General features: G+C 53.1%; 1 long non-coding RNA gene across 1 annotated transcript; it reads right to left on the reverse strand.

The window, feature by feature from the left end:
• Window positions 1-7,393: 7,393 nt before the first annotated feature.
• Window positions 7,394-9,916, reverse strand: LOC138689441 (uncharacterized). Its single transcript, XR_011328274.1, has 2 exons — window positions 9,777-9,916; window positions 7,394-9,355 (listed from the first exon to the last, which is right to left on the reverse strand). It is a non-coding gene; the product is annotated as an uncharacterized lncRNA (long non-coding RNA).
• Window positions 9,917-11,739: the final 1,823 nt, after the last annotated feature.

The raw sequence follows: 11,739 nt of genomic DNA on the forward strand, positions 1-11,739 counted from the left end.
CTATGTTCCTGTTTGGGCAACTTTGCCCCAAACTCTAGTCCTCATGAGAAAAACAAGGTCCCATGAGTTACAATGGCAAGTGGTCACTCGTGGGTTGTGCCCCGCTGCCCTAGAAGAAGATGGGAGTTACTACTAGCACCATCCATGAGTAGAAAGCAGAGCTGCCTTGGTGGCAAGAAAAAAAACCTCCCCAAGAGCCTGGGTCCGTTCGGCCCCCACGGCAAAGGCTGATGCCCAGGCCAGACAGGGTAACGCAAGTTCAGGAAGTGATTGATGCAAGGTGGCTGGATCCATCTGTTCTGATATGAAACCAAGTCAGCAGAGCTATCCCAAGGACCAAGAATGTTTGAGGAACAACCAAAGAGACACCAAACTCGCAGGTGCTCACAGCTCCCATCTGCTACAAGAATTTCCTTGTGCAGCAGACAGGCTTTGCTGACACTTCCAGGCTGCCTTTGCCACTCGTCTCCAACTCGCCTGTCTCTGGTTCTTATTCCAGGAATTAACCAAGCCCAGGGTTTCTGGAGATGCTGGAAGAGCGCACCAGGGAGCACTGGGCAGGTCACCAGGAGGAGGCTCTAAACACATCCAGCTGCCCATACCCTCAGGAGCAGAGCCAAGCCAGGACTGCAGCCCCCAAACAGCCCCAGGGCTGGGCTGATGGGACCCCACCGGAGTCGACCTGCTCCACCACCGTGTCAGGACCTCACCTCTCCCCCTGCCCGGCTGGAAACGGGGCTCTGGGCAGCCTGCCCTCCCTCTCCTGCCGCTCCGTCTGGACTCCTGTCACCGCAAGGATCTCATCACTGAAACCACCGGTGCCGGGGAGAAGGACAAACCGCCTGTTCTCTGCCAACCTCCCACCATTTCAGGTGGAGCTGGATCCCACCCCTGGTCTCCTGCACAGTGGGCAGCGCAGCCCACCGTGGCTGCAGCCGGGATCACGGGCAGCAGGCCGTGTGTATTAATTGGCTGGGAGAGGCATCGTTATTCCCAGGCTCCTTCCTAGCATGTTCTTTATGTCGATACAGCTGCAGGAAATCAGCTTCATTATCTTGAAGGATCCACAGGCTCTTCCCAGATGTCAAACACAGAAGCAGCCCTGAGGGCTCTTGCAGAGAAATAAAAGTCCAGTAAAGTTCACTCCTTACTTTACTCCCAGGGAACTTCCCGATACTGATCCCAAGCTCAACGCTGACTCACGTGCTGACAGATGAAGCCTCGTGTTTCGGGGGCCAGGGCCGCTCTCTCCCAAGCATCAGGGCTCACACGTGCTGGGTCCTCTTGCTCACCCCTTGCAGTTAAGGATTTATGGTGCGTTGCACTGAGGATGCCTCAGTGTCCTGGGGAGATGCTGAAGTGAAATGGCCCCGTGGAGAGGAGAGCAGCTCGCTCCCCCATCTGCACAGCATGGGGTGGGGAATTGCGTAGGGCTCCTTGCTGCAGGTTCATGCCTGACTGCAATCAATATCACCTTTTAAAATTAGTCTACTTTCTCTTCTCTTTTGCACACAAATACAGTTGCTGAAATTCCTCCATTTCCATGACATTTGGGAAAAAATTCTGCCTCAGTGGAATACTTTCTTTACACTATAGACTTTATTACTTTAGGGGGAAATTAAAATGAAGGCTATTTTTTTTTTTTGTGTCTATGATATTGGGAAATAAAGGTTCTTTGTCCCACCTAATCACTACACTGCTGTATGTGCAAGCAACTGCCAAGCAGAAAGAGCAGAGCAGTCCGGACAGCTGGGGTCCACTCCCAGTCATCCTGCTTTGAAACTGGGGGGAAACAGCTGCCAAAAGTTCATGGGCAAAGAGCTGCGCCCCAGGTCGGACACTGGAGAGCCGGGGCAGCTGCCCAGCATGGCTGTGGGCAGCCCCAGCATGAGCACAGGGAGCTTCTGCGTTTTGCTCTTGCTCCTGATTTCTAAATATCGGAATGACATCGGCAGCGCTGGGCTCTCGATCACCCACAGCCTGGACAGGGAAGGGCTGCTGAACCTGAGCTGAGGAATTGACAAGGAAAGGATGACAGACCCAATTTACACATCGCCCTGCTTTTTTTTTTTTGCTTAAAATAAAAAAAAAAGCAAGGTTTCTTCCCTGTTTCCCAAAAGCAAAGCCCAGGTCCCCCCATGGCCCAGGCTGTGCCCGGGGGCTGCGGGGCGGCAGGAGGGGGAGGAGGGGGAGGCGAGGAGCTGCCTCTGCACCCTGCTTGTCCCAGGGGCTCTGGACTGTGACCCAAAGGGACACCTTGTCAACCAGCTTATTCCCACGGTCGTATCTGTAAAATTAAGTAACGGAATCGAGCAAAGGGGAAGGGTCTTCACCCATGCTCGTGTGGTGGGAGATGGCTCCTCTATGAGTGAGCTTGCAGAGATAAAAATGAACCCCCGGGTACAGTGGACGTGTTGTGCTTCAGGACAGCAGCCAGACCTCCAGCTGCCTCGGGGAGAGAAGGAAAAGGGTTTAAACAGCTAATTCAGGCTTTGCATTTGCCTCAGGCTCTCTGGGTGCAGAAGGGGTGCTGATGCAGCTCACCCTCCATCCAAAATTTCTCACAATTGCTGGTCTGTAGCCTGCTGTGCTGTGGGGTTGTGCTCTGCGTCCCTGCATCCCTGCCCCAAACAACCCCTGCTCCCACGGAGCCACATCTGCTAGACCTACCAGGCACACCGCCATCCCAGGTAACGTGTTTCTCCGCACAGATATCCTATTTCTGTGCATCTAAAGACGCAGGTGTTTGGGCAGAGAACAGGAGCAGCGGCAGCAGGACCCCCGTGGACCACACGACCCCCTGGCAGCGCCGCTCCCCTGGGAGGCTGATGGCAGAGCTGGAAAAGCCAGGGCAGGACGGTGGTGCCCGGCCAGGCAAAGCGAGGGGTTACCGGTGTCACACAAACTCCCCGGTCCCCCAGTGCCACTGCCCGTGACAGCCCTCCGGCCATCCCTCCCTCCTGACGTTCCCGACTGCGGAAGACGGGGCTGGATTGCCTGGAACAAACCCAGCAGCTTGCTCCTTCTCTTTCCCAGGCTATTTTTATCCTCCTCCCAATGACAGATTGAGGGCTTCAAAAACAGCCCCGTGAACTCTCTCCTGCTTCCCCGCCATGGAAATTACTGCACAGCGGTTCAAAATGGGAGAGCAATTTGCAAAACAAATAAGTCTCCGATTAGCTAACAAGCGGCAGGCTGACCTTACAGGGACCCTTTCATTAGGAGACACTTATTTCCTGATACTTCTCTATAGAGCACCGATTAACTGCATTGGGATGGAGGGAGCTACTTCATACTGTTTTAATGAATTAAATATATGCTCCTATTTGGCTCTTAATGTTAAAAAAATATTAAGTACAGTAATTGTCACATTCCCAAAGCCAGTCATCTCTTTACCTAGCAGTTCATCTCTACTTTCCCCTTCCCACCACGAAGTTTAATCTGGTAATGGGCTCCTCGTGTCATGGTATTTTCCTCCATTAACACCAGCCCATCAAAGTGTCCTGCATAAGGAGCTCCGGAGCTCTCTCCTCTGGGTTTCCTCCCGCTAAGCTCCATCCTGGCCATTAGCTCCTGCTGGGGCTTTCTCTTCTCCTCCCCTCTTTCTCCTCTTCCTTCTCTCAGCATCTGCAAACGCAGAAGCAGGAGATGTGCCTCCAGCAACGCGGCTCCCGAGGGACGCCGGGAGGGTTTGGGGACGGGTTAGAGGGCTCAAGAAAAAACATCTTCTCCTGGGACATTCCTCAGCCTGCTCTGCTGAGGTGATACCCACCTTTGACTTTCCAGAAACACAAGCCCTCCCAGGATCTCCGAGGGGTTGGGAAAAAGAAGGGGAAAAAATAACGACAAGGAAACAGCAGAACAAGCAAGCGACCCAACGTCCCGGCCACACGGATGGCTGTCCTGAAGCTCTCCCCCGCTGCCCACGGGGCTGCAAACCTCACATGTTACGTTGATGTGCCTCTGACTGGCATGTAATTTAATTACCGCACGCTTAAAAGATTAAATCCGTGATTAAAAGAATTTATATGGATTAGCACAGGATGATTTTAAATCACTGCCAGCTCACAGCAAAGCAAACCAGCAATCTGCAAACCCCCAGCAAAAGCACCGGCGATGCGGAGGGCTGCTGTGTGCCGGCCGGATCCGCTGCTCCTCGGGGAGCCGAGAGCCCGAGCCCGTTCCCGGTGCAGCCGGCTCTGTGCCGGCGGCAGCACGGGCACTGCTGCAGAGAGGGGAGTGATTTCACCTCCCCGGCACGCTTCTCTCCCAATCCATCATTCCATCGCACACAGCGCTGCTTGAGAGCTTTCCTCTCTGAGTCCCCAGTCATGAATTTTGGGCCGTTGTTAAGCCCCTCTGTTATTACTCTTAAGTCACTTATTAGATGTCCCTTTATGGGGGAAAGAAAGAAGCTGGATGGGAGGAAAAATAAAGCATGCAAACTGGGAAGATTTACAAAATAAACTGGTTTAAATCAAATTCACAGGTCTCTAGCTAAAGCTGTGCCCCAGAAAGTGTTATTGTTTCCCTCTCAGGGGTGAGAAGGAGAATGTGAAATTCGTTTTCCTGTGCTGGGAGGGGAAGGCAGGATCAAGAGCAGCATTTTCATCAAACTGCTTCTTCCAACACAGCTATTTACAAATCTTCATCCCTTTACCCAAGCAGCCGCCTCACCTGGCTGCCGTGCTCATCCCCAGCCCGGGCAGGGACGGAGAACAAGCAGGTCCAGGGCCAGCCCAGCGAAAGGGCTCCGTCAGCTGAAGCAAACATTTTGCAGCATCTCTGAAAAAATTCTGCTCTCCTGAACAGCGACCGGAGCGGCAACCTCGCTCCTCTCCCCTACCCCCCCAAAAAAACCCACGACAGCTAACGCTGATGGCCAGGTTTGCCCTTGCTCCTTCGGCGGCACGTGCCTCGCTCAGCTCGCAGGCTGCATGCACCGACGTGTGCAGCCGCAGCGCCGTCTCCTGCAAATCCCCGACGGCTGGCCGTGGTTTGAGACGCCGGCCAAGGACACTCATCCAGCCATCCGCCAACAGCACGGCTGCGCAAGGATGCTGAGAACGGCTTCCCGACCTCCGTACCTCCGTACCACTGCTGCGTTAGGATATATGCAGGATTTTTGTTTGCAGCATTGCAGTGCGATACCGGGCCCTGGGCAATCTGTTTGATTTGAAATATTAGTGAAGAGATTAGAAACAGTGCTCATGATTTTGTGATGCATATGGTAATTAAAGTGTTACATTGCAATTATGATGTAATTAAACTGTGGGATGCTCTTCAAGATGCAATTGGCACTCATTTGCATAACTGACGGATTTGCTTATTATCACCCTTTTAATATATGTATTAAAAAGAGCATCAAGAGCGTCGGCTGTGGAAGCTTGCAGCGGCTCTACCCAGCGCTCAGCCTTCCTCCAGCACACTGCAGGGCCCACGTTCCCCAGCTCTGACTGCTGCCGATTCCTCCCCTGGCCGGTTAGAGCAGACGTACCTTCACGCACATCCATCCTCCGGCAGTCGGCGGAGCCTTGGTGCAGCATCTTGCCGGGTCAACACCCCCAGGCAGCTGCTAAGCAGCCTCTGGGTGACCTCCCCCCCCCGCACAAAATGCTGCCAAAGTCTCCCCTGCTCCGTAGCCACCAGGCTCTTATTTCAGAGAAAAAGGTTTTCCCCTATTCCAGCCTCCCTAAGCCAGTTCTCCGCTACTCACCCCTTCAAGGACGCTGTTTGGGGGTCCCTGTCCGGAAAGCCCCAGGAACCCACCAGTCTTGACCCTGCCAAGCAATTAATGCAACTCCCTACACCCTGCTATACCCGCCAGCTGCACGCATCTGGCACGGTGCAGGCACCGAAAGGCACATGCTGTGTGTGCGACAACTATTCTCAGTCACCCAAAGACCTTTCTGGCTCTGTAGATTTCTATAGGCACTGAAAAAAAAAACCCCTTTATAAACCAAACCTGATTTTCTCCTTTTTATACTCATCAGAACTTCCTCAGAGGAGCTAAAATAAAAATACCCTCAGAACTGGGCTGTCTATAACCTTGTCCTGATCAGACGGCTGTGAGTGGGTGTAACGCACGGCAGGGACGTGGGTACACGCTGGGGCAGCCTGGGAGTAACGGCTCAGGGAGAGAAATCTTCCCTGAAAGCCAAATCCTGTGTCTGGACTTTGCTTTTATCCAGAGAAGGCCATGCCTTAAAACATCCCTGACAGCTGGTAATGCCTCAACCTGACTCACTGAAGAGCGCACAAGAAAAGGAGAAAGGACTTTTCAAATGGTTCCTTTTATCTGCTGTTTTAACCTGCGCCAAGAAACACGAGATTCCTGAAAAACGTGATGTCTGGCATTCTGCAGAAATAGATCTATCAGGAAAATAATGGTGCTGCTTTGAGAGGACGACAGGTTGGGCTCTGTGAGGTGCAGAGTGTTTCATCCCCTCTCCGGTGAGACCCCAGAGAACATGCCCAGGTTTAACGCTCCACAGTGCAGCGGGGCACCGGGCACGGTGTTTTGGCAGCACGTGGGCAGGACATGGAGCAACTCGCACCATCGAACCTCAGCGAGACACATGGCTATACACCAGTGATCTGCCAGGCTTGCTGCTCAAAATGTTCTGCATCTTCTTAAAAATACATTTGTCTTTGCATAATTGCCTTCCCAAACGTTCTTTCCTTTCATTACAGATTCCGTTAGCCTGCCTGGAAAAAAAAAAAAAAGAATATTGATTTAGGCAAATAAGACTATTTCTGTTTAGACTCTGAACACGTGGTCCAGGATCGGACCCCTGGCTGCAGCAGGACCGGGTGCCGCTCAGCGCCGAGCTAACTGGGCTCTTCTGCTGCTGCAGGAAGGCGGTCGGCTTCCTCCTCGCACGAAAATGCTCTTCAGGAAAAACAGAAAGCATTTTGCTATATGCATTGGTGAAATTCCAGCTGCGCTCCTGGGGGCGTTTGCAGCAGTCAGCAAGTCTTACAAAACAGGTACAAAACGAGCACGGCCGCTCCGGTTTCGAGGCATTTTGGGGAATTATGCTGCAGGAGAAATTTCAGCTTTGCTTTTCACCCCCTTCCGAGAAGAGCTGACCTGAAAAATCACAGCCTGGCTCGCAGCCTGGCCAGGCTGGCAGGCATGGTTCTGCGCCGGCCGCCCCAGCTCGCTGCGAAGCCGGCGCTGGCTCTGCTGGAAAGCGGGGGGGCCCTTGGGGTGCTCGCGCTTCGGGTGCACGTGGGGCTCTCGTTCGTCTTCAGGGGAATACAATCACTGCAGGCCTAACTTGCTGAAGATTTAATACAGCTGGAGCTTAATTTCAGTTATATAAGAACTTGTCAAAGTTAGGAATGTAAGTCATCAGTGAAAAGATTTAGATGTATGGCTCCGCACGTCTCTTTTTTTTTAAATTTTTTTTTCTTCCCCCTCCCTTAAAAAGCTGCCATCATGAGGCAGCAGCACTGCACACAGGGCACTGGTTGGGCTGCGGGGCTGGAGTCGGGACGGTCTTTCTCCAGCGTGGCAGCGAGCGACGGTGCTGTGAGGATGCCCGCTGGCTGGTTGGTGCCCAGGGACCTCCTGTGCGGGATCCAGGGACGGTTTCTGGGCTCTGCCGACGGCCACGACCGCGACGAGGGAGGAGAGTGCTGCTGCCCTTCCAAACCATGCCGCGTGGTGCAGCGGGCTCGGGAGGTGGCAGGTGATGGAGGTCTCCATCAATCAGGTCAAACACCAGCTCATCAATTGCCTGCCCCCTGTGAGCCATGATCTCCGAGAAAAAAAACATTTATAGTCATTTAGAGGCAAGTAGAGGAAAAGCTTTTTTCCTTCCCCTCTAAGCTACAACAGATCTATGATAGGGCTTTTCAAACTTCAGCATCCCCATGGTAGCCAGTGTGTTAGGCCTGGAGGTGTAAATAAATGACTCCTCACCAGATTAAAAGATGTATGTGACAGCCGAGAAGTGCTGTAGCTGAGCCACGTGCGAGGGACCGCTGAGTATAAGTCGGGCTGTAGACCGCTGGTGCCGGGAGGGCACCCGTGGGGCTCGCTCGCCCCGGCAGAACTGCCTGGGACCCCCGGGAAGGTGCTGGGAAGCTGGGGTCCCAAAACAAGCCCTGAGCAGCCTGCAGCAGTGCCACCACGGCACCCTCCCTTTCCCCATTTATTTTGGTTTAGTTGGGAAACTGTAGAAGCTTGCTAATTAAAATTGATGTCATGTTCACCAGAGTCCAATTCTGCATCGAACTCCTGTTGCTTCCTTCTGCACGAGAGCAGGTCTGCCATATTTAGCCAACTTTTAAACTCATTAGCAAAAGCAGATGCTTAGATCCGCAGTCCCTAATGACTGTAAATGAGAGTATTAGTTTATTGATTGATGGCCTAATTGTCACCACCATGACCACAAGTGATAGCTTTAAGCCCAAGTGCTCTGAGCTGAAGGATACCCGCCCCGCGGGGGGAGAGGGAGAAAGGGAAAATGCTGCCGAGGCTGGGAGCCAGGCGAGCTGGACGGGCCAGCCAGCAGCATCCGTGATGAGACCCACATGCAGCTTTCCAAATTATTCCAGCGTGTGAACAGTCGAGCAAAAGTTAATTAAACTCCACTTTACCCAACAGAGGTCAAAGCCTTTGAGTGTGTCATGATGCATAACCTCTTGCAGGGTGCCTTGACTTGCCCGTGCTCTTTGCATGGTAATGAAGAGACTGCTGGGGCCTGTAAACAGCAGTGTACGTTATCCTTCCTTCCCTCCTTCCTCTGCTTATCCATGAAAATGTAAATAAATGGAAGGAAGGGAAAGTCGGAGCTTGGTCCCTGTGCAGCCCTGCAATGGCTGGGAGACGTGGCTGGGTGACCTTCAGCCCTGCTCCTCTGCCAGCCCCGTGATGGACGGTCCACAGAGAGCTCGCCAGCGTGATTAACTGTGCCTCTGCTTTAATAAAAGCATCTACAACCTGGGTTTGACCCAGTCGGACACAAACGCCCCCAAAATTAAGAGGTCCTGAGCGTGCGCCTGAATGGCTCGTAGAGCAGGGACAGACTTAAGCCACGGGAAGACATCGCTGCCCTGGGATGCTGTTGGGGAGACGAGATGCATTGCTAACAGGAGCTGGTTTTAGCCAGTGTCTTACTGGAAACAAGACCGAGAGCTGCCACGCAGACCCGCGGAGGCTGTGCAAGGCACCGGTGCCCTGCCAGGTTTGTCAGGCAGCAACCGCAGGAGCTGCTGCACCACGTACCCGAACGCCCAAAACACTGACACGGCATCGTGTCTATCCAGCAGACTTCGGGGAAGAGAAACAGCTGTGAAGCAAGCAGTCTCTGCCTTCAGAGTTTGGTTGATGTTTCTCCAACATCTAAAACTCAACAGAAAAAACAGATTTGCAAGAGGATTTAAGAGGCATCAAGTTGCCTGGTTACCAGATCCTGTAAGTACCCAAAAAGTAATTATAAACCAAGAAATCTGTCTCAGCTAAGCAGGTGGACGGGAAATTGGAAATCCATTTGTGAGAGACTTTCTGCTTTCTAACAAGACAGGTTACAGCTCACCCCTGTTCGCAGCTGCCGCGCGCTCTCCCTCCCGACCCTCCCCGCCTGCACCCGAGCAGAAGGATGCCGCATTTCCCCGGCGGTGCCGGTGCTGCATCGCTCTCACGCCGTGTTCGCAGCTCTCCCCGCTCGTGCTCCTGAGCGCAAAAGCCGCGGTGGCGGCAGCAGCCGATTTCCAAACCAGCTCATCCTCCTCTGCAAAGTGAAGGCTCACGCAACCCGACTCACCAACTCGGTGTTTGCTCCCGAGCTTCGCCGGCTGCTAACGACCCCTCCAGATGGCTGGCGCACGCGCGTCCCTCGAGTCCCTAATTAGCTGCGTGGGCTCTGCTCTCCCCTGGCAGCCGCACTGCTCCTGCTCTCGGGCCAGGGCTGTGTTTAGAGCTGCCCGGCAAACCTCTCCTGCACGGCGGCGAGGTGCAGGGAAGCTGGCAGCACGGCTCCGGGCTCGCTGGAGCCACTTCCCTCAACCTCCTCCCCTGCAATGTTTTGGGGTCTGGCCGATGGAGCCAGCTGGGCACTGCCACACCAATTAAAATAAAAACCTGATGGCCCTGCCAATGAGAAACCCACTCTGAAACCTGCAGGCCTGGTATTTTCCTCTTGGGGAAAGGTTACGAAAAATTACGAAAAATAAAAAAAATCCCCCTCTACAATCACAAGATCCAAATTCCTTTGCAAGGACTCGCTTTGAGCTCAGCAGAGCAGGCTCACATCAGCCGATAATGAGTTCGCAGTCCAAGAGCAAGGACTCCTCGGGGATGTTTTTGGACCAGAGCGGTCAACCTCATGGAGCATCCAACAGAAGTCCCCCGTGGTGTCCCCAAATGTTTCTGCTCTGTGTCCCAGCTCCAAAGCAAATATTGCTGCCAGCAATAACTGAGAGTAAGAAAATAACTTGTTTCATATCAATAGAGTTTAGGTGCTTTTGAGGGATAAACTCCAAACATTTACTTATATAAGAGTGAATACATTTACACACGCACACATAAACCTAAGATTGGTACCTCACACGCAAGGACACCGAGGTTCAAGGGAGCACCACTTTTAGAGACCCATTTCTGCAGTGTGTCACAAACAGTTCCATTTTAATAATTGCCAAAACAATAGTTTTTCAAATCCCATTTTCTTCTTAATGCTTGTTCCCACTTTCTGTATTGCACTCAATAAAACATAACTACCCAATTTCCCTTTGCTCTCCTCCCACTTCTTACCACTTCCAGCTTTCGGCCCCAACGCACCAGGGCACGGCGAGCCCAGCATGGCCGCAGTCTCTGTTTGAAGAAAAATAAAATTTCCCAGCGCAGATCTCTCTAGGTGCACTTCCCTGGATACAACCCACTTAAATCCTCGGTAACAGGTGCAGTATTTCAAAAGGCGGGTGGCAGGAAGGATTTGAGGCTCGCTCAGACCACATCCCTCTGCAGGTGTAGGCTGTGAGGGACCAGGAGAGGTAGAGAACGAGCAGAAAAAGCTCTCTCCTCCCTGGTCTCCCCACCTCAAAGACAGCCCCCCAGTGACCCCATGTTGCTGCAACTTGGCCGTGCCCCTTTAGGTACTTTGAAGACGGAGGTGCAGGGGAGCTTCAAACGCTTTGAAGGAAAGCGTTCTGTACGAACAGGCTGATCTCAGCCCCATGCTCTGCCAGCCTGAGCGGGCTGTCTGCTAAACGGTGCAAATTCCCGGGCTACAAGTAACATAATTTCGGCACCACGGGAAAGGACTGGCGTACGACAGAGCCCCTGCACTGGCAGCAGTTCCCCAGCCGGGAAGCGCAGACCCTGCTGCAGCGGGAGATGTTATTCCGAGCAGCGCTGTAGCTATTACTGCACCAAACATCGCCTTGGGAAACATGTGGGGCACGATTCACCGTTTCCCACGGCTCCGTGCACCCGAAGCCCATCGTCTGCAGCGCACGCCGGGCGCTCCGGCAGCAGCGGGTGCCTGGACAGATGAGGCAGCCGTAGCTGCTTCTCCAGGGATTTCTAACCACCAACCAAAACCATCTCCCTTTCTGGAGCACAACCTGCCGGTGCATTGCAAGGAAGTCTAATTATGACTATAGAAGCCTTTTGCTGCTGTAAATGTTCCTGTGTGGCCTGGGAGGAGATGGGTTGTGCTGGAAGCAAGAGAGATTTTGCTGAAGCGTGAAAAGAAAAGCCATTTAGTTTAGGTAACAGCTCCGGAGCTC

This window comes from Haliaeetus albicilla, chromosome 16 (assembly GCF_947461875.1).
Source record: "Haliaeetus albicilla chromosome 16, bHalAlb1.1, whole genome shotgun sequence".
Classification (NCBI taxonomy): domain Eukaryota; kingdom Metazoa; phylum Chordata; class Aves; order Accipitriformes; family Accipitridae; genus Haliaeetus; species Haliaeetus albicilla.